This window comes from Bombus vosnesenskii, unplaced genomic scaffold (assembly GCF_011952255.1).
Source record: "Bombus vosnesenskii isolate JDL3184/JDL3185 unplaced genomic scaffold, Bvos_JDL3184-5_v1.1 scf7180000013297, whole genome shotgun sequence".
NCBI classification, from domain to species: Eukaryota; Metazoa; Arthropoda; class Insecta; order Hymenoptera; family Apidae; genus Bombus; species Bombus vosnesenskii.
In genome coordinates this window covers 2,005,471-2,026,731 of record NW_022882947.1, presented here as the reverse complement: position 1 = coordinate 2,026,731, position 21,261 = coordinate 2,005,471, and the positions used below count along the sequence as shown (strand labels likewise).

At 39.9% G+C, this 21,261-nt stretch overlaps 1 protein-coding gene across 4 annotated transcripts in view; it reads left to right on the top strand.

Moving 5' to 3' along the window:
* LOC117233584 (putative polypeptide N-acetylgalactosaminyltransferase 9) overlaps positions 1-21,261 on the top strand; it is a 293,908-nt gene that overhangs the window by 67,085 nt on the left and 205,562 nt on the right. For all 4 annotated transcript variants that reach the window (XM_033494025.1, XM_033494028.1, XM_033494024.1 and 1 more), the window contains one exon: positions 10,378-10,450. The gene's annotated coding sequence lies outside the window, so the exon portion shown is untranslated. The remainder of the gene's footprint in view (positions 1-10,377; positions 10,451-21,261) is intronic.

Here is a 21,261-nt window from a genome sequence, read left to right as displayed (position 1 = left end):
CCTTCCTATCGTACCACAACTTTTCGCATCCCCCGCATATTTCCCGCGTTTCTTTGCTGAGCACACGGAAAAGCAGCGTCGTCTTCTTGTCGGATAATCCATCCTGATTTTCTATATTGCTTCAGACCCGCAAACTTTGCCCTTTCATTCCTGTCATCCGCAGTGCTGGATCCCTTCTCATATCAGAAACTAGAAAAATTATATTCGAATAATTTCGTCTATTGGCGTTCATCCGTGTTATTTTATTCGTTGTTTAAGATATTTCTTGGTCGTTTCTTATTTATTTTACATTCCAGTCATATTCTAAGCTATCTGCTATTTATTTCTTTCATTTTCTATCATCTCGTACGTAACCTTTCTCGGTGGACTGGCGAACCTTCTGGTCTGGCGAAACTTCCGAAACACTTTTCTTTCATTTTACTCTCTTACATAATATTATCATTTTATTCGAAGCTAACATGACGTTATTCAACGAACTTTCTACGGTAGTAACGAGCAACAAAATACTTTATTTATACCGCTTTACATTCATTTTCCAACGCAAAATCACCGGGCTCCTCATAATCTCGATAAACACTAACAAAGGATCTCACGGCCGCGTCGTCGGATTAACGTTACGATCTTCACCTTCTTCCGGCGAAACCCTCGTCACGAACGTATGAATATTTCTTCCCCGTACGTAGGGATGCATAAAGTTTTCCCCGATAATCCGACTTACCATCTGCCGCTTAACACAGTTCGTACAATTATCGGAGATGCGAGGATCGTTCGGGGCTGGGTTCGTGTTGAGGGAGCTGCTAGAAAATCGCCTTACTAAAACTAGAAGTTATGTACGTTCGTCGGACGGATTCTGGATGATTCCCTCGGAAATTTCGGCTCGTTTATTATTCTGGAGAACAGTTCCGCTGGATTCGATGGTTCAACAGTTATTATCCGTCTCCGTTTGCCTGATTTTCACAGATTTTCCCGGTAACCGTATCCATTCTACCGACTCGACCAAAGCACACACCGATTCTACTAACTTTCTCTCGTTGACCTCCGCGCCGTGGTCGACGTTTGGCTTCCGCTTCGACCCAATTTCCGTATGCATCGGGATGGATAGAGTTCCACAATCGCAAGAACATCGCTTGCTCATGGTCAAGCTACTTGTTAATTCTGCTGCGGTCGAATTTTCATTTTCCAATCTTACTATTGTTCGAACGCGCAAAAGGACAATATGGTAAAAGGAAAGTACATTAGATCTGCGTGGATTAGTTGCACGGTTTTATTGCAGTTTATATAACGTTTCTGAACCGCAACATCCTGTATACCGTAGTTCGGCAAATTTATATTCGGCTCTTTAAATGTTTAATCCGCATTGGAACATCGTATAGATTATCTGCGATGCTTGAAACAATTAGTTTATTCATTAGAGGTCTAAAATAAAATAACGTGTTACGATATATTGAATAAATAGGTCGAAAGATCTATAGTTTAAAAATAATTGCATTCTTAATTTCTCGTATGTTCCTCGCTTGATATTGAATTTTTAAACTTTTGATAATTTTAGCGAGCTCTATACATAGACCATGCGCGTATGTTGGTTAGACAAATTTCATCAATTAGCGCTTTATCTTTAATTGAACCGTAGTTGTAAAATGTTCCCTATCAACGTTGTTAATATTTCGGTTGAATCAGAACGCATTCGGTCGAATTTTAACGCCGGTGAAATTTCCAGGGATATAGTAATCGTCGGGTAATGATGGCTAGGTATCTTCGTTTGAATGTATGAATATTAAACGCACTGTGGATCACAGATACTGAGGGCAGATTTGTCGAATCACGGTATAAGTAGCTCGGTTTTGTGCTTCGCGTATGAGTGGATACAAACAAAGTGCTATTCGTATTTCTGGTGGAATGCCGGAACGCGACGTGTTTTCTGATTGAAATATATCTTTGAGTAGATACGTGTAAGAAAATCGCGAATCTAGTCGAACCGGAATGATGTTCGATTATCTATATACGTACTTCATCAAATATACCGTAAATATATAATAGTTACGGCGTCAATCACAGAGAATTTGGTAGAAAGATCAAATGTCATTAGCCACGCAAACCAAGTACTACTTTTAAATGTTTTTGTATAACGAATGTGATAACAAAGTGGAGATCTTTCGTTTCACAGAAGAATATTAAATATCCGTAGCTAGAAGCATAATTAAGATATAAAAATAAAAGGAGTGCTTTAATAGTGATTACAGAATCATATAGTGTTAAAGCATCTTAAAGCATGCTTGCGCGCTCATGCATTCCAGTAATTTATACATTCATCGAGATTCATCATCGAGGAATGTAATTAAAAATGCACGCGGTACGCTCAATTTACTCTTATACCGATTCATTATCATCTGTTCTAGTCTTTAGGAAAGTAGGATTGAAAAATCCTGGTCAAGTTTATTACCTTTCTGGAAGGAAACGTTCAGGTTAAGTTAACCTTCGGCTATTACATCGATGTTCAATTTTTTGAACAATATTATCGAACATTTTTCAGAATTTTAGATAATAACGTAAAGATCGTTATAGCTCAAAAAGTATTTTCCCTCGTTATATTTCTACTGGTTAATTGAAACCGTCACTCGCTATCACATCACCGAGACGCATCAAAATTCACAAAATTCTAAGAAACATCAACCCAGAGATATTAATGAAAACAATTTCAACAAAACTCCCCATTTCACCGTTGAGTTCTACCCTCGGCATACATCGAATATCGTTATTATTAGAAGCTACCCTTGGAGCTAACTTAGCGAAACCCCTTTTCTGACACCGTGACAGCGGTGAAGTGACACACGATGAAAGTGGAAATCGAGCAGCCGCCCGATGGAAATCTGATGGACAGGTTTAATTACGATCGATGGTGTTGCACGCGTGTGTGTAGACGTGGCTAGCAAGTTTGTACACGAAACTGCCGCGGCGTCGAACGAATTAGCATAACGATCCTTCCGGCGTCATGCATTTTTCATATGTTCGTCCAGCGGTAACGAGTGCACGAGTCCCTTTTTTTTCCTCGGTCCTCTTCTTCCTCTGTGCTTCTTTTGTTCTCGTTCACTTTTTGCTGTTTGTAAAACGTAGGCTCGCGCATGCTGCACACACACGGTTAAAATAATTTACGAAAATAAAAGCACCGGTTGCGTTCGCGCTTTCTCGCGCATCGAACCCAGTCCCCCACGTTCCTCCCGCACTTGTTATCCTCGCGAACATTTGCATGCCTTTGTCTCGTGATATTTAGCGCCACGCGGCTTTTAATATCGATCCAAGGAATTGTACCGCGTGGTAAGTACCAGAGAGACCCGACTGCAGGTTAGTCTTCGTTGTCTCTGAAATCTTTGTCTTTTTTTATTTCATAGGTTCGATTATTTCGAAATATTACGAGCAATGGGAATATTATGAAATAACGAACAGTATGGCTAGACAGGAAAATTTAAGAAAGAGAAGTAACAGTTTCACAATGGCACAACATGTAGTATAAATGTAGAAACTCTATAAAATTATTAATTCCCAAAGGTACACGTCTACCGTAGCTACTGCTCAATTTAGAAAAATATGCACGTTATATGATATAAGTATAATGCAACCAAATATCATTACTACGCGATATATTTCACTTAACCAATATTAGCAAATGTTATTACTGTTATGTATCTCACTTAGCTACCTCTCTTTCCACGGCCATTTGTCGCAGTGAAAAAACAAGTCGCAGAACTCGAAACAAACCACGCTGCAAACCCTCTGCCTCCCCCATTCTCTCGAAAAAGTATAACGTTTTTGCTATATTTCTTTGTCAGGGCTTGTTGTCAGGGGAGGCAAGACAAACTCACGGTAATTACGGTGCTTCAACGACATTGCGAATGCATTGTAACGCGACACTCGCCTCTCACATGACATTAATTATATGGCGAGCCGTGTCACGTTTAACGTACGATTATTGCATTCCGCGTAGAAACGCTGGCAAGAATTAAGACGTAGCTCCCGAAACGATCGATAGTTTCTACAATTTCAAGCCAAGCCTCGACCAGCCTTCCAAGATTTCTGGACTTGCTTTCCTCTTCTACCTCTCCCTGGCTCGAGGTATTTTAGTGTAGCCGCCCGTAAAGGGATTAACGACCCTTTAATTATTCGACACTAATTGCCAAGACCACTTCTTATTACCGATACGTGTGCATTATGCGAATTGCGCGTATTATGTTCGCCTGGCTGATCCTCCAATTTGCCTCTTCACGCGATTTTCTTATCTCTAACTTGCCACTACCGATCGGACACCTGTGTAATTTAACCAGTAACGAATCGTTTCGCCTGTACCTGGTCATCCTAATTGAGTCATTAATCGATGGAAATTCTTTCCCTTTAACCTGCTAACCGGCTCATCTTTGAATCAGAAACTTTTATATCGCGATGAGAAATTAATAAAAAAAGAAAAGAGAAAGAAAAAAATGGTATACAGCCTCGTATTTGCAACAGATCGATGTAGGTTTCGAGTTTACTCGATGACTGTAAGAGACGAAAAATCGCGCTAATTAATTGTGCTCGTTATCGATGCTCGTTTATGACGATATTTCGTCGTAACCGTGGCAAAGTTGACTTTGCGACACTGACGAATGAAATTCCGGGATTCTGTCGACGCCCGACAGTGATTAAATTTATTTGATGTGCCGGTAGATTACCACTTAATTGATTTCGTAGCGGCGCAGGCGGCTTGTCAGGCTCCGAGAAAATTAAGGATTCCGATGTGCACATTTACTAGGATCGCGTGCACATTTACGGTTTGAAATTAATTACAATCGATAAAGGAAGCAGTAACTCCCACTTTTTAATTAATTACTTTTAATTGACTACTTTCGTAAGATTATTATGGGAAGAAAATCACTTGGAAGTGATTAATACGTGATCTTTTTGCTCACCTTTTGGAGAAACTGCGGTTTTATATTGCGTCTGCGCACAATATCATCCAACCAGGTATCATCTTAATTGCGAGAAATTACATTTTGTTGACTACTTCGAGTATTTATTATTTTGCAATCGAGCAATATGTAACCAGTAGGATATTGGTATCGCGATATTAATTTCACCAATTAACTACAGACGAAGAGAATAGAATAACATTGCGATCTAATTGAATTGAAATTGAGTCGGATCGGAGTTCAATCATTCGAAAAATTAACGCCAAAAATCAACGAAGACGAGGTAAACTTTCATTTTATCTTACACTGCACGATGTAGCACCGATTTGTTCAAAACTTCAATGGTTCAATTTTTAAATATTATTTTTCCAAAAATATCAATCGAGGTGATACAAAACGCAGGTATATCTTCCCTCTGCCAAAACGCCGTTTTATTTTATATCACGCTATCGTTTTACGATCGTCCAAAATCTTTCAAAAGTTTCACGTGCTCCGTCATCCAGCTTTCACGTTCCATTTTCCTAAAAAGAAAACAAGGGAAAATATCACGCCTGACACGCGTTCTCTCCTAAAACGATTCAACTGCGCTACAGCTTCCTATATCGTATAATTTTAAACCGATTGTCCCGCAGTTTCATGCGCCGATTTGCATTTTCCCGCGTCTGCACTTGCCACACAAACAATGTACGATTGCGTGAGCGTGCGAGCTGGCGCGCGTGCATACTTGCTCGCGCGAGAACGTCGCGACTCGAAGCGAACAGGGAGTGACGGAATTGTTCGCACTTTATTTCCCATTCCATTATCCATAGATGGAGGAAATCTCATGCATCATAAAAGAACGGCCTGCTCGATAAATTCGCCCAACGAAGTCCATCTAGTTGAAAGGCCGAGGCTCGCGAATAAAATCTTTTCATAGTCGCCTGGTTAGCCCCGACTTATCGATTCATCGAATTGTTCGCGAACGCGAATTCCTTCCAACGTTGTATATTTTTGGTTCGTTTTTTAATTCAACGAAGCGTTATGAGATGGCTACATGATGGGATGGTATTGAGGGGTTGATGTTATATCGGACGGTAGTCGGAATTTAACGCGAAACATTTTCTTTTCGATTGTAAAATTCAATCTGTCAGAAACCAGGACTCCACTTTGAATTCATCAATACTTACGTCTTTGATATAAATTCACTCGATACAAGTTTTTAATATATATGCAAGTATATAAATTTAAATTTATTGCTTGTACCTTTACGTGGCACCTCTTCTGCATAAATGAGTAACTATTTTATTAAAAACCATATAACATATGTTCGCTCTAAAAGCTTCGCCTCCTAAGTGTACGTTCTCGTCATCGATAAATATTTGTTTTGTTAGTCGGCGCTCTTTTTATATTTAATCGGAATGATATTTTCAGCTTGATTTTCAATCTCCTTGAAATTGTTACGGATATTTTTAATAAAGTTGCTACCATATAGCGATACCATCGTAGATATTAAACCTGTGGATGATTGCAACGATCTGCTAGCAGCATTTATTCTATTTAAAAGCATTCTCCGAATATATTACTGCAGCAAATTTGAATTCATCCAGCTTATGAAATAACGTAGCCATTTCTACTCGAACAATTGGCTTTTCAATTTCATTTATGGATACTTTGTTTACTGCTGTTTCAACGTCAACGTAATTCTTTTTTAAGACGCTTACCGCGAATGATGGAGCAGACCCGTCTTGTATTTTACAAAGGTTTCGCGATAAGTATCGTTATTATTGATATTTATTCCTTTAGTTAAAGCTCGAAATCAAAGCCAGTGGATTTGATTATTTCATACAGCGTTTGCCAATACCTTTGTCCTAGTCTCTTTCTTCGGCGGGCCTTAGGCACGTGCCTACTTTGTGCCTAGTGGCAAACGCGGCTCTGATTATCAACGCGGTGTAGTACAAAGCGTACGATGATAACTTTGCACGAAACTTATTTTCTTATTTTCGCTTGTAGCGTATTAAAGTCGGAACGCTATGTATATTAAACGAAAGAGCGTCGTTCGAGTTTGCTACGGTCTTCCATCTGCGTTCTCGTTTCCACGCGGACTACAATGTCACGCACGCGTATAATGGCTGTTTTAATAATCGTCTATACACGGAGTGTTCCGCGCGCACACGCCCTAGTCAGCTTATTTACATGTAGCCTGTAGAAACGCAAGAAAGTTTCGCGGGCGAATTACGAAGGGTGTGCGTGCGGGTAGGTGAATTTCAGGCAAAACGCGGAGGAAAAGTGGCACGGTTACACGCGACGTGGCGAACGAAGTACGATGTTGTAAGGGAAATTTCCCGGTGAAACGTAATAGAGGGTGTCTGTAGACGGGTCCGTGAGATTCGCGGCCGCGCACAAAAGCTCACGTAACCGAACTATCCGCCAAGTAACCTAATGGAAGACGTGAGCGAGCTGTGAAAAATTTCCCAGAGAACCGTCTCCGCTCGAGATGGAAACGTTGACTTCATTTCGAAGACGACGGTTTAGAGACGATTTGGGTAATCGTAAGTCGAGGTGTCTTCTCTCCTGTTTCTTTTCTAGGTGCGTTTTTCGGATAATGCCTTAGAAAGATGGTTCCGGTTGTTTCTTGGAATAAGAGCGAAGAATACGTTCACGTATTTTCGTGTGTCGCGATGAAAATTGCGCGTGTCGTGCACGGTATTTGTTATTTGGATGCTTTTTCTGAGAGCGTTGATCTACCATCGTAAATGAACGGACGAGTTTTCACGAGAATGGTCGAGAATCTTGGAATCGACGAGAGAGACCGTCTATATTTCACCAGTTCGGTTCGATTAAACGCGATTTCGTGGAAAACGCGCGGATGCTTCGTTGACTCGATATTAATCGTAACGTAACGTTAATTGCAATTGCGACAGATCCATTTTCCCGTAGTCATTACCACGCGATCGTGCACGTTTTGAAATTCGTTATTGGACGTCGGTGTGGCTCGTTTCAATTATTGTCGACTAGAAGAAGTTGCTTGATTGGCAACAATGGAACGTGGAAGGAACGTCGTTTCAACGGCGACGTCGGGGCTACGGTTTCTCGTTTCCTATCGTGTGCATAAGAACGATAAAAAGGTGCAACACGTGCGATTATCCTCGCCGAGTAAGGTCATGGTGGCTAATTAATTTTTATCGGATCGTTCTACGTTAGCGAACCACTTCCTACTCGCTGGATTTTGATAAGTCTCAGATGTTGTCGTAATTGAATCGCACCGAGATTTTATTTGTCAGAATCGTTCAGTTTGGATGGAACGTTAGTCCGGGATATTCTATCGAGTTTCAGAAATCCATTTAGTGAAATACACGTCAAAAATATTCCTAGAAGATGGCTAAAGTAGATAAATCGAATTTCGAAACTCTGATTTAAAAATTCTGAAATTTGAACGTTTGACGAGCGAGACTGTTAAGCTGCGTAAGGAGTATATCAAGTTAACTGTCGCAAAATGTCGTTTATTTTTTAATTTCGAACGAACAACGACGTATCGAAATTTTCCAGGAAATTATTTTTTTATTTATCGTTACAGTGAAATCGTGCAATCGTTTGTACGAACAGGCAATGAAAATTCTATATTGTCACGGAAATGTTTTGCGCTAATGCGAAAGGATAGTCGATTATTTGTGTTTGTTGAAATTTGTCTACCATGGGAAGCAAGATTTATCGCGTAGAATTACAAACTGTACAGTTCAATCGCGATCAACAGTGACATACTCTTCGAAACATATTTCATCCGATGAAATTTGTCAGGATGGTTTGCAACATGAATACTTGTCATCTTCGAATCAAATAGGTATTATTTATATTTGTTTGGTGTAAAAGAATCTGCGAATAAATCGCCAAATATCGTTCAGTGTATTTTAAACGATTTATCGCAGTAGATATTTATGGTTTTCATTGTATAATGATTTCTGGAAATTTGAACTTATACGATAGGATCTGTTTATTAAGTTAACGAAATCGGAATACAAAAATAGACACGTAAATCTGAATTGAAAGTGAAATTAAGGATTTCAGCGAGCTACTGTATAAAGTTCTTTTTATTGTTACGTATGACGCGTAAAATGTAAATGAACGAAATTTTCTCATTACTTTAAGTTAAGACTTACGCATCGCAAAGAATAAAGAGACACTGCTTATTGCTCTGGAATTCGAAGGAATGGTTCTTCGTGACTTCCAATACAATATTCTTCAAATGTGACTTTGCAGTGTTGTAAAATTTTATTATTCCGTACCGAGAAGAAAAGAAACACAATTGCGCCAAACTGGGTCACTTTATGAACCTCTGGTATCTACCACCGTAATATATGATCGATGATTTCTACTCGAGTCTTTTAGAATCTAGATATCGTCGACAGCTGTCGATAATCGTCTACTCTCCTTATTTCGAAGCCCCCGCCTTTATGATTCTTCATCTTTTTTTATCCGTTTTATCCAGAACTATATTTTCTCTCGTTCCTCCATCTCGAAAAATATTCTCTGGCATAGAATTCCAATTAAAATCGAATTCTCCATCTGACATAACCAGTCACGTTCGGTAGTGTACGTAATTGATGCGATGGGATTTACGCAAAGATTTCTCAGACAGACATTTTCATTTCACGTTTGGAATTTGGCAATCTTCTAAATTTCAGAATTACGAAATTTGAACTTTAATTTTAACTTTGAAATTGCTCCTCTTTTTTATGAATTAAGAAGCGAAACATATTGGAATGTTTGAGAGTTTGAAACGAATATCGAATGTTTGAATATTTGAAAAGATGGAGGTTTAGAAATCTATGAACCACTAGATCAAATCGAAGCACGAAGAACAAGTTTCGCAACTCTCTTTACGTGATTGACGGCGTTCGTTTGAACTTTGAAAGATTAAATAAGAAACCATAGCTTCTCGTTGCTTTTCTAACATCTCTCACAAGCGCGTGTACGCGTGTACTCCAACGCGAAACAGACCTAACAGAAGAGCAACTCTTCCGGAAGGGTTCGTACTTCTCACGCTATTTCCGGAGGGGGGTAGTCGATATAATACATTTCTTTGCCAGTTACGAAGGGAAGGTGGCTGAAAGCGCTGCAGACGAATGAAACTTCTTGTCGAGAGGGAAAGGCAAAGAATCCTTCGAGATGAAAGAGGAACGGAACGATCGTCTCTGGAGATGCTCGAAGGTCAGGGGTAGTTTTTCGTCGACGCCGCAACCGAGTTAGAAGTTCGATTTCTCTTTCAATTCTCTCTTTCCTTCTCTCGGTCGTCCTAACCGATACCGTCTCGACGGTATCTTTGAATTTTTAATACAGCCATCGGTACGAACAGGGAGAAACTTAGTTCGTGGTAGACGGAGAGAGGCAATAATTTCGATAAAATCACGAACGAAACTGGTATTCACCGTGGCTAATTGGTTCTCTCGCTTTTTTTATGTTTCAGAATTCGAGCGGTCAGGAAGCCTCGTCGGAAAGAAAATTACGCTAGAGGGAACTTCTGCTTCGGTTGTGAAAGGGTAAGTGTTTGTGGTACGCCGAGGAAAGTTGATTATACCGGTTTCCGAGTAGAAGATTCTTTTCCTGCTCTTTTATTCTTCCTGAAATTCTCAAATTTCAGCGAAGAATTTCTATTCACAGAGTTCGATACGATTGTGTCTATCCAACCACTCGAGATCGGTCGACGACTTTTCTATCTTTTAAAATTTACGACGTCAGTTTCATTTATTCGATCGTCGAGGCGTAGATTTTCCGCTTTTAACAATTAACAATGAAAATTTTTCTCAGAATCACGATAAGCAGCTCTAGATATTTCTTCACAGTCTCCCGAACTTGTAGTTCTTCGAAAGCCGTTCCCGAACACCACAGTCTGCAAACATAGTCCCGAAGAAGTTCGTCCTTCTTTGAAGACGGGGTTGCCTTACAAATGGAGCATTTCATCAAAGCTCTCGAGGATGATTTACAGTTCGTTAAGCGCTCTTGTATGGCAGGGTCAAGAGACTAGCGCGGAGCATTACATTTCTGCTTAGTCGCCGCGTTCTCACTTCGATAACACTGTACTACTGTTCTTCGAGGATCGCCTCTCCCACCTCGAGTGCTTTATCATTCATTCGTTGCTGTGGATTTATTTCACGATACCTCCGTGTATCTTCGTGGCTTCATTATCAAGCCTCCTCCCTGTTCCCTGGCTCCTCCTCTTGGCTGCTTTCTAGCCTGTGCTCGCTACGTTCGCCGTTCCTTTTGTACAAAGATCCCGTGGCTCGATTTATGAAAACGAGCGATACGAGGGTAAGCTCCGCGGTTATTTACCTCCGGAGAATTATAATGGCTGACTCGTTGCAACCGCGAATATAAGTGGCCGCCGCTAAATAATGCTTCCCTGGGAAAAAAAGGGAAGGTATCGCCGGGTATCTCTGCGACGCGTTGTAAATAAACGAGCCGCTTGTAAGCCCAAAATCAAGCAGTTTGCGGGGCGAAAAAACTGGAAAATAGTTCCTACCGGGTAGACTTTGGTGGTAATCGAGGGTAGTTTTTCGGGCTATATACAGGGGATGCTCCCAGGGAAAGGATACTGCTTAGAGAATTCTGTTTGGGGAATGATCGTGCGGGATTAACGGCGATGGATAGGGATACTTCTTTCAGAGATTCTGATTAAGTTCCTCCTTTCTTTTGTATTCTTCTTCCAGTTAGGGTTGAAGGGTCGAGATAAAACTCCGCGGCGAGTAAAAATGATCTCTTGGTATTGCGTCGAGTTATATTCACATCTTGCTTCGTGTCTGTCAAGATGTTTGAAATTGTTCGAAGGCATCACGAATATCTTTTGTTAAATAATCTCGCGGAATAGCGTTGGAAACGTACGTTACACGATCAAACGTAAATCGCTTTCTTCGATAAATCAACGGGAATATTGAATTTTCTTACGGTTTCTTTTGCTCTTCTTGGAACAAAGTTCGCGAGCATCGCATGATAGACAAGTGGCTGACATCTATGGCCGTATTCGATTCTCGGAACTTGGCGAACTTGGAAAATTGAAGCTTCTATAAAGACGTACTTTGGCGTAGTTTCGACCAATCTACTCGTCTCATAGTTTCCTTCCAATCAAGATACACGTCACGAATCGGACCATTAAAACAATTACACGTCCAAGTTTGTGATCTCCGGAAGTTTCTGGCAGGGGTGAGTCAAACGGTGGTTGTTACGGTGAACAAAGGGGCAACGATATGAAATTCCCCGGCCTCAGTTTGCGGATTTCCCTTTGTCCATAGCCGACAACCAACAAGCCCGCGATCTTCGCAGAATCTTGACCAAGTTGCGCCATATTTCGGGTATGTACAGCACGAATAAGCCTGAGTGTTCCGCGACAGCGTTGTTCCGCGTGGCGAATGCGGTTTCTAATTGCTCGAGTCAGACCAGTCTATCGTAGAGGTATCGCGTCGTTGAATCGCGAACAATGATCTGAGAATAATTGGAGAACAACGACTCGAGCGTCTCGGACCATAATATTTTTGTTCCTTGGAGAAGATTGGCAAAATATTTTTGGTCGGAATATTCGGTAGAATATTAAAGACGAGTTTGTAAATTAAGTTAGAACCGTTTCGAGTGGATGTTTCTTGAAATTTACGGAAAATACGACGCACTGTGATTAAACGCTGGAGAAGGAATTTTTAAATTTGAGTTGGAATAATCGGATGTTTTGCAGCAGTCGGTAAGCTTAGGGTATAAAAATAAGTAGAGAAACATGTTATTAAACAAATTGTCAAAGCACGATCCGCGAGATTAACTTTTTAATAAACGTTAATTAGAAGTCGTTAGAGACGATAAAATCGGAAGAAACATCATCGAAAGGGGAACGATGCAAACAACAAGCTGGTTATTATAAGCATTGTTAATACATTATGTAAATGGGAATTATAATACCGCATTATCATAGTAATTCGGTCCAATCTGCATAAAAATCGCTGTTAAATCCAAAATTCAGAATGTCTCGTTCATCAAACGCGAGGGTTGGAAATCACGTTGCTCTCCTTCTCTTTTCTGCCGTGTGGCGGCAATCGAGAAACCTGTAAATAGTATTCGTTCGCGTAATCCCTTTATGGAAAAATAACGCGTCGAGTGCAAGGGGAAAAAGTACGACACAGATACCTCATCCAGCTGGCATGAATATTAATGATCTCTCGAAAGCCTGTTCCCTTCACACAAGATGGATTTCGTCTATCATAAACCAACTTGTAATTCTTTACACCTCGCATAACTCTTACAAAAGTAAAACAAATCGTTTCCATCGTACTTTATTAAAGCGAAAGAGGAAATCAGAGTCGCAAGTTTGTCCACCGTAAAATATTCGCAAGAGGGTCTATATCTCTCTATGTATCTCGTATAATTTTCACAGAATAACCATCTCTTGTTACATTGTTTAAAAAAAGAAAGAAGAGAGAAAAGAAAATTAGAAGATGACGAGATCGTTCATATTTGAAGATTTTTCATAAATTACTAATAATTGTAAATAAGATAAAGCAAGTCGTCTCGCGTGTCTCCGACTAAAAAGCAAAGTAAAAAGGGAACGTAATCCATCGTGTAACATTCATACAGTGTCTTATCCGTCATAAATCATTCCACGGTGTTTTACATCTTATAAAAATAAAATGGGTCATTTCCACTCTCCCTTATCGCAGAAGGATAAAAACGAAAGCTGTCGTCGTAAGTTTATTCCGGCGTAGGAAATTCCTGTGCCTTCTCACTTCGATAAATCATCCATAGAACGATGATACTTTCGGATTTACTTCGTTTTCCATATTTCATCGAAAAAAAAAAAAAAAAAATAAAAAAATAAAAAAGTAAAAAAGAAAAAAAAAACGATTGCAGTATGTAGCAATAAGAACGTTTTTATTGTAATAAAAAAGAGAACGCGAGGATGGAAGTAGTTGTAAGCCGGAGTTAAAAAGCGTCGGAAAAATCGGCCGGTCATTTAATAACGTTTTTACCATCGGTTAAGAAGTTTGGCTCTGGTTCTACGTGCGAAAAAGTTTCGTTTCACGGGCATAAATCTGCATGATGACGAGGATTTTTGTAGCGGGCTCGCGTGGCAAGAAAAAAGAACCAGCAATGGGTTGGGAAAGAGTGATAGAGCGCTCGCGTCGTCGAGTTCATTAGACTTCTCCTCGTATCGTCTGCCAGCGGTACGTGCGCGCTTAAAAGGTCTGTAAAACCCAGACCAGACATGATCGATCGCGAACCATTATTTGTCGTTATAGAAGACACGCCGGCCTGCTCGCTAAGAAATCGACCATTTGTATTCCCCGGTCGTGGCCGATTAAACATCGTTAATTTTTCCTGATTACCCGCTCTTCTCGTTTAACGTGCCTTTGTTAACCTATCATATGGTTTACGTTTTTTTTTAATATGGTGTTGAGTATATTAGGTAAGTTGTACAGTCTGGTTCAAAACTTCCGCGGCATTCATCGCCTTTCATGGAACTATACGTTTAAGTCGCGGACAAATTTTCAATTACAGTGAATTTTACTAATCTGTGCTTCTTGTACAAATAGATAAATTGAACTAATTTTTAGCAATGTCACTCCGTTTGTAGTATACACTATCTGTTCAATTCCCTTGTGTCTATAAACAGTTACTTAATTTTTTCCAATCCATGGAAGAAATGTAACTTTAAAATCTTGTTACAGATTAAATCGTTTGGAATATTTTTGCCGGTATAATATAAGAGAACTCTACGCCTCGTTGTATGTTTCTACAGTTTATTGTATCTTAGGATTCATAGTTTGTTATGGAATCACGTAAATAACACGAGACGGAAAATTTTGGTTAATTCCTGGAGCGATTCGTCGTCAGATATTCGGACAATCCTGTTCGACGATTCTTGCGATATCTTCCGGTCTCGTCTCTGAAATATTATCAGCATTAAGAAAGAGAACAGAAGCGCCCCTGATAGCCATAAGTGTGATGCGACATGACTGATGAGTTCCATGTCCTTTATCACTCGCCCGTTCTTAGTTTTCCTTCACTGTGTAGTCGTTAGATTGCACGTGACATCTTATTCATTGGGTTCACGTGGGAATAGGTGCTTCTTTTAACGAAGATAGTTCCCTTCTTGGCTCTTACGAATCGCTTCCAGTTTGCGATGATCTGCAAATAGAATAAAAGATATTTTTCACAGTTATACGTTTCATGGACTCAAAACTCTAAGAGTCTAGAGATTTCAAGATTTATAAATTTGTTATTTCGATTATAATGATTTAAATACGAGATCGATGTGACGGCATATAATTCTTGCCATGAACGTTAGCTACCTTTTAAAATATGGGCATACTCTAATACTAGATTGGAAAATATAGCTCGTAATATAATTTTAATCGCAAAAAATTTCACAGAGATAGCAAGAAATGGCTTGAAGAGGAAGCAGAAGCAACGTGCTTTCGCTTTTATGGGAAAAGCTAGTTCCATTCTCTGCCTCTCTCGATCTTTATCTCACCATAGCATTATCGTATGGAACTACCTGTTAATGAACTTATACCGTATTCACATAACTCGGCTATCTTTTCCTATTTATAATTTTCAAAAACCTTTTTCAGGCCAAACTAAGGATCGTTAATTTCTCTTAATTAATCATATTAGTTATTTACATTTCATGCGCCTTTATGCGTTCAGAGGATTAACGAAGCATACAACTACACAACGGGCTTTATATATTCACATTTCATTGGATACTCCTTTTTTGTAATAAATTTATAAAATAAATTTTCAACGAACTTCTTCGCCGTTTACTTCCCACAGCCAACCGAAACCTCCATTTTTACTTCTTTCGTTGAAACATTCTTCCCTTTTTAACTTAATGAGATAAATTTCCGCTACTTTGAAATTTCCTAAAATTCCAGTTAAATGAGACGCGATGTTTCTGTTCTTTTGCCATTTCCCCATGAAGCCCAGAAACCTCGAACACGATAATATATCCGTTGACCGATTGAAAAGGCGTATCAATTAGTTTCCAATAAGCAGCCAGTTGGCGCAGCGTATTCGTCGACTGGCTGGTTAATTAATAGGAGCCGATAAATTAATTCGCGATAATTATTAACCTTGGATATTTTCGCGCAATTGCGCGACATTAAATCACCTGCGTCACGTCTCGTTGCGAAATGAAAGCTGTTGGCTCGGCCAGCGTTACACGTCACCGCCGCTACATTGTATTTTATTCATAACGACGATCGGTGTTCCCCTGCTAGGATAGACGCGTCGAATGGAAAGTAAAGTTCTGGGTAAGTGGATTTATCGAACTGAATGGTCGAACGGCAATTTATCGTGGCAGTTAATTAAACCACCGACACTAATGGGCTCGGGGGTGGAGCGTCTAATTCGGAGGGCCGTGTACGCATAAGGCACGAAGAAAGCCCAAGTAATGTCGAGGGACGCAATTAAGGTATTGGGGACGCTGTGTCGAGCTAGTCTCTGATGTTCGTGTCAGTTGAAAACGGAGTAGCTGTGTGTGTGGGTAGTTCGTCAATTTAAAATTACACGATAGAGATAGAGTGGTTTTTGGTAAGTAGACCATCCAAATGATTAAGATTTTAAAGGTTCGAGAGACGAAGATATTTAAATTCAAGGGTTAAAGATCGAAGCTTTAAAATCTTGACGACATAAGGGAAGATGTACGTAAAATTAAACATTCACAAGAGTAATTCGTCTATTTTACATTAAGCGGTTTTGAGGAACGCTTGAGGTGATTCTCTTTAAGCCACGAGCACGTAGGGTATTTAAAGAATTGATACGTTATTTAAATTGAAGAGTCGAAAAGGGTGACGTTTTAAAGAATTATAGATCCTTAAAAATTCGGAAGTTGGAAGATCGAAAAACTGAATAATTAAAAGATCCAAAATTACGATTTATTCTTTAGACACTTCGTTCGAGGAATCGATCCCGACGATTTAATAATACAAAGCTGAATAATATATAGAAATGTTTTACTGCTAGAAATAACGATAAAGTTCCTTTTCTGTATGTTGAAACTAAATAGTTGCAGACGCTAACCTAACTGACGATCGAAGTTCGCCTTTGCGAATAGAATTTCTCACGTTCTTTTCACACCTGTCACGCAGAGAAAACCCCATAGCTCTATGCAGCAGCGCGTGAACCGTAGATAACCGTAGGTGCCCAGGAACAGTTTTGCAATGAACTCGTCGCGGTTTGTCCGCGTCGCTCACATTATTTGCTACGTAAAACGCGGGGACGTGAAAGGAAACGCGGATTGCAGATTGAAAGTTCGTGCTTGGCTGTCAGATCGAAGCATTAATCTTCTCACTTCGGTTTGCCCGGTGCCCATTCATTCGCGTGTCGGTGATTCCGAAAAAAATTGCATCTAAATAATGCACCTCCCACTCCGCGCGATATTCATACGTTTTCCACATTTTCTTCTTCCGTTTCTACCTCTCTTCTACTCTACTGTAGCAATACGAAGCTTGTGGCTGACACGTAGATTAAAAAGCTAGAACTGAATCGTTAGTTATTCGAGGCGAGACGAAACGAAACAAAAAAGAATGGATATTCGTGATAATTCGAAATATTCGTGGGCGATGCCTCTGATATTTTGTCGGATTAGCGTTCAATTTGGTTTTTTCTCTGGCGAGGAAGATAGTCGGCAGGAAAAATTGGAGGCTAGGAGATGTAACGATTTATAATTGATTTGTAGTATTATACAAAATAATTGCCATTTACAATTAGTCGAACGTATTTTTTTCTACAGTTTTATTGACACAATCCGCTAAAATTTAAGACAAATTTCTTAACAGAATGCATGTAAGGTCGAGCGTTAAAAAATTGTAAAAACCTACGTTTAATGTTTTATCAGGATTCGTTCATCGAAAAAACGAATTGTTCGTCGTGAAATTTTAGAGAGGTACTCGGTGATCTATCTCGTAGAGAGTTTTGAAGTTTGAGTCGTCTCTCGAGCGAGAGGACTCGTAGCGAAATTAAGCTTGTAGGTCGATCGATCGCCCGGAAGAGGAACGACATTCTGCCGGATGCTCTTGGCCCATTTCGCGCGCATTTGTTCCACGAGGTCCCGGCTTGGCTCTCCCCGAATTGCGTTCTAAATAATGCATCATTCGTCGGAACGTTTGGCCAGCATGAAATATGACGGACATAAAAGTGATGTAAGAGCCAGGGCTCGTTCGATCGCTGCTTCCAGGACAGCATCGGATGAAAGAGCCTCGCCAAGAAGGAAAGAAGAAAAATGAAATTCGGATGCCCTGTTCCCCATCTGGCAAATTTACTCGCCGGGAGCGACTGATGCGGATAGATGACTATGATCGTTGCATTTGTCGCAAACTGTCTAACAACACTGTATTTCTTCCTTCGATCGAAAGAAAGTGGATTCTTCCGTCTTATCGAACGCGTCGGATAAATATAATTGCAGAGTAATTTCTTTATCTTTTCCAGATACGTTCGAGCTAGTGATTGCACGATGTTGTGAACTTTTAATTCCGTATGACGTTTCAAAGATTTCGTTGAAAGAGTCGTGCTCTACTTTACGCAAATTCCATCGAAATATTTTCTTATCTAAAAATGTAGGATGTTTAGAAACGCCTCCATGCAGAGAAATTTTGTAGAGGTAGCGACGTTTCATGAAAAATACAGGAACAAACGCATCGATAAGAAAAATACATTTTACAATGCTGCATTTTTCACGCGGTCTAAAGGAAAAAACAATTGTTATTGTAAACACGTGTGCAGTTCGAACTTAAGAACGGTGAACTCAATTTTCGAAAACGATTCTCCTTTCGAGGCGCTTGTCAGGGTCTTTGATAATAGTCAGGCTGATAGCCATGTCTGTTCAGCCGACGCGGAAATTGCCAGATGCTTCTTTTTTTAAACACGCTACGCTATTTTCATTTGATTTTAAACACGGCAGAATAGGTTACTTTCGCGATGGAGTAAAGAATTGACATCATTGTACCTTTATATTATAACTCGAACGTCGATGAAGGTAAGCATCATCAATCTTTCGCTTTTATACTCAGTTCCTTCGAGTCTTTCAAATGAATAAAAATCACAAGCAATCAATTTATCCTACCTTTGGCGACGTTTGCACTGCTCTTCTTCCATAAAGAGAGAAAGCAATCAATCAATCTGATCGCTATCAAATGATCAATTAAACTACCTGGCTCGTCCATGAATTCTTCCTCTATCAGTTGCAAGGATAATCATTCATCTTCACTGACTGGATTTAACATTTGAACACCGTGCTATTAAACTGATTATTACACTCTATATTTATACGAATAGCTGTGACAATAAGTTACACGAATTGATTTTCTTCTATGTATCGAGATATCTTTCCTCTTTTTCTTTCCTTGGCGAGCAAACAAGTAATCACGAAAATTCGCTTTGTCAAATCGAGTAAAATTAAGTAGCAATCCTCGTACGCGTGTGATTTATCAAACTGTGATTATCGATCAAATATTGTCACGAAGAAATCAGAAGAGAGAAAAGATCGAATCGAAGTGTGATCTTAGCCCCCTTAATACCTCTATAAGATTCCTTGGGGCTTCATCTCCGGTGCAGTCTCGTCTTTTGTCCCCTAAACGAACGCTTATTCTCAGCCATCTGTCTTCTATTGTTCTTGCAGCCTCCTCAATTATGACAGTGATTTAAGAGGCTCTGTTACTTGGTCGTAAAGTTAGTGCAGGTAAAACCATCTATTCCGATGTGTACAGGGGTTGAAGGGGAGGATGGGGGATGGAGGAGTCATAAATCTTGGAAGATGACGCCTGGCTTCCTTTACTTTGCTCGTTGACATCCACCGCGGCCCCTCGTCGATACTTTCGATATTTTCATGATACACGTATCGACACGCGATATCGATAGACCAACGTCCCGTGACGAATCCGATATCCGTGTCCACGGTGTTCCCGACGACTAGTCGTGATCATTTATTTAAACAATTTTGACGTGCCGCGATACTGATTTTCCGAGACGTCGCATTTTCCAGAATTTGGTTACTTTCCGCTATTTTCGCTTATTTTCAGCTGAAAAATGTTACCATTGTTCGTCTATTAAAATACGTCACGAAATTCTTCGCGATTTAGATATTTCAGAGGAAAAGTAAAGGGGTTAACGCCTCTCTCGACGATTCTCCTTGGCGCCACCATCGTTTTTACGTTTTTATCATCCACGGAATTCACACTCTCTGTAATTTTTCCGCTAAATACGTTAACTATGTTCGTCGTATTGTTTTAAGAATCTCGAGAATCCAAGCGAAGAAGAAGACCTGTCCTGGTAATTGTGTAAAGTTCAGCGGGGCGTAGGAAAGAAAGTCGGAATCTCAAACGACGATTAAATAAACACCGCGTTGTAAAGTGCTGTGAAACAAAAGGGGGCGAGACGAGGCTTCTCTCTCTCGTTCTTGTTTTTTCCTTGTTATTTGGAAAAAAGAGTAGTTTTTTTCGGGGCGAATCTACAAAGGGTTCTTGACTGCTCTTCAATGATTTATTAATTACCCAAAGGGAAGACTCGAGGAGATTGGTGGTCCGGACATGAGGAGCGAAATTAATTATGAAATTCGCCTGCTGAAACGGGAATTTCTCATTTGCCGTGGAGAAAATGTACAACGATCCACTTAGTTTCCGATTGGTGATAGTGTTTTCTGCGTTTTTTTAATAAAGCACGTTGAAAATAGCGCCAGATTGACGCGTCGAGAAAAGAAAGGAAAGTTCTGTCAAACGCGAATGTACGATCTAGTTGTAACCTTTTCGTTGGCCGTTCTTTGCGCAATTAAAGGCAATGAAGTTTTATGAGAAACGTCTTTTATAAGAATTTGTAATTACTCTTTAGCCATTCTTACATTGTTGAAAATATTCGCAATAACGTAGCTCAAAGAGGAAAGTTTTCATCCCTGAATAATCGAACACGTACATATATCACCTTTCTGCACACTTTTTGGCTTTGATATTTGATAATCCAAATTCAAGGTAGATTTACAATTGCCAAATTCTATTACCTATTGCGATGGATAATTAAACGTTTTGCCCAACTGTCTGTGAATCGTCTTACAGAACAAAGGAATCATTGTAATTTATTTATTAGCAGAGATCGATAAATGATGTCACTGCTTGATGTTATGAAATAATCGCTTTGCCTGTGGTTAATCAATTATTAATGCGAAGGTAATGCCGGTTGCGGAATGTGACGTTGCTTCTTTGAAATCCTGTTAGGCGTCTCGTTAGCGCCAATAATGGCAATCCTTGTGTATATTTATTGTTCGGGATGTGGTATTGTGAAACAAAGTTCATATCGTCGAACGAACAGTCTGTTAATAGATAGTCGT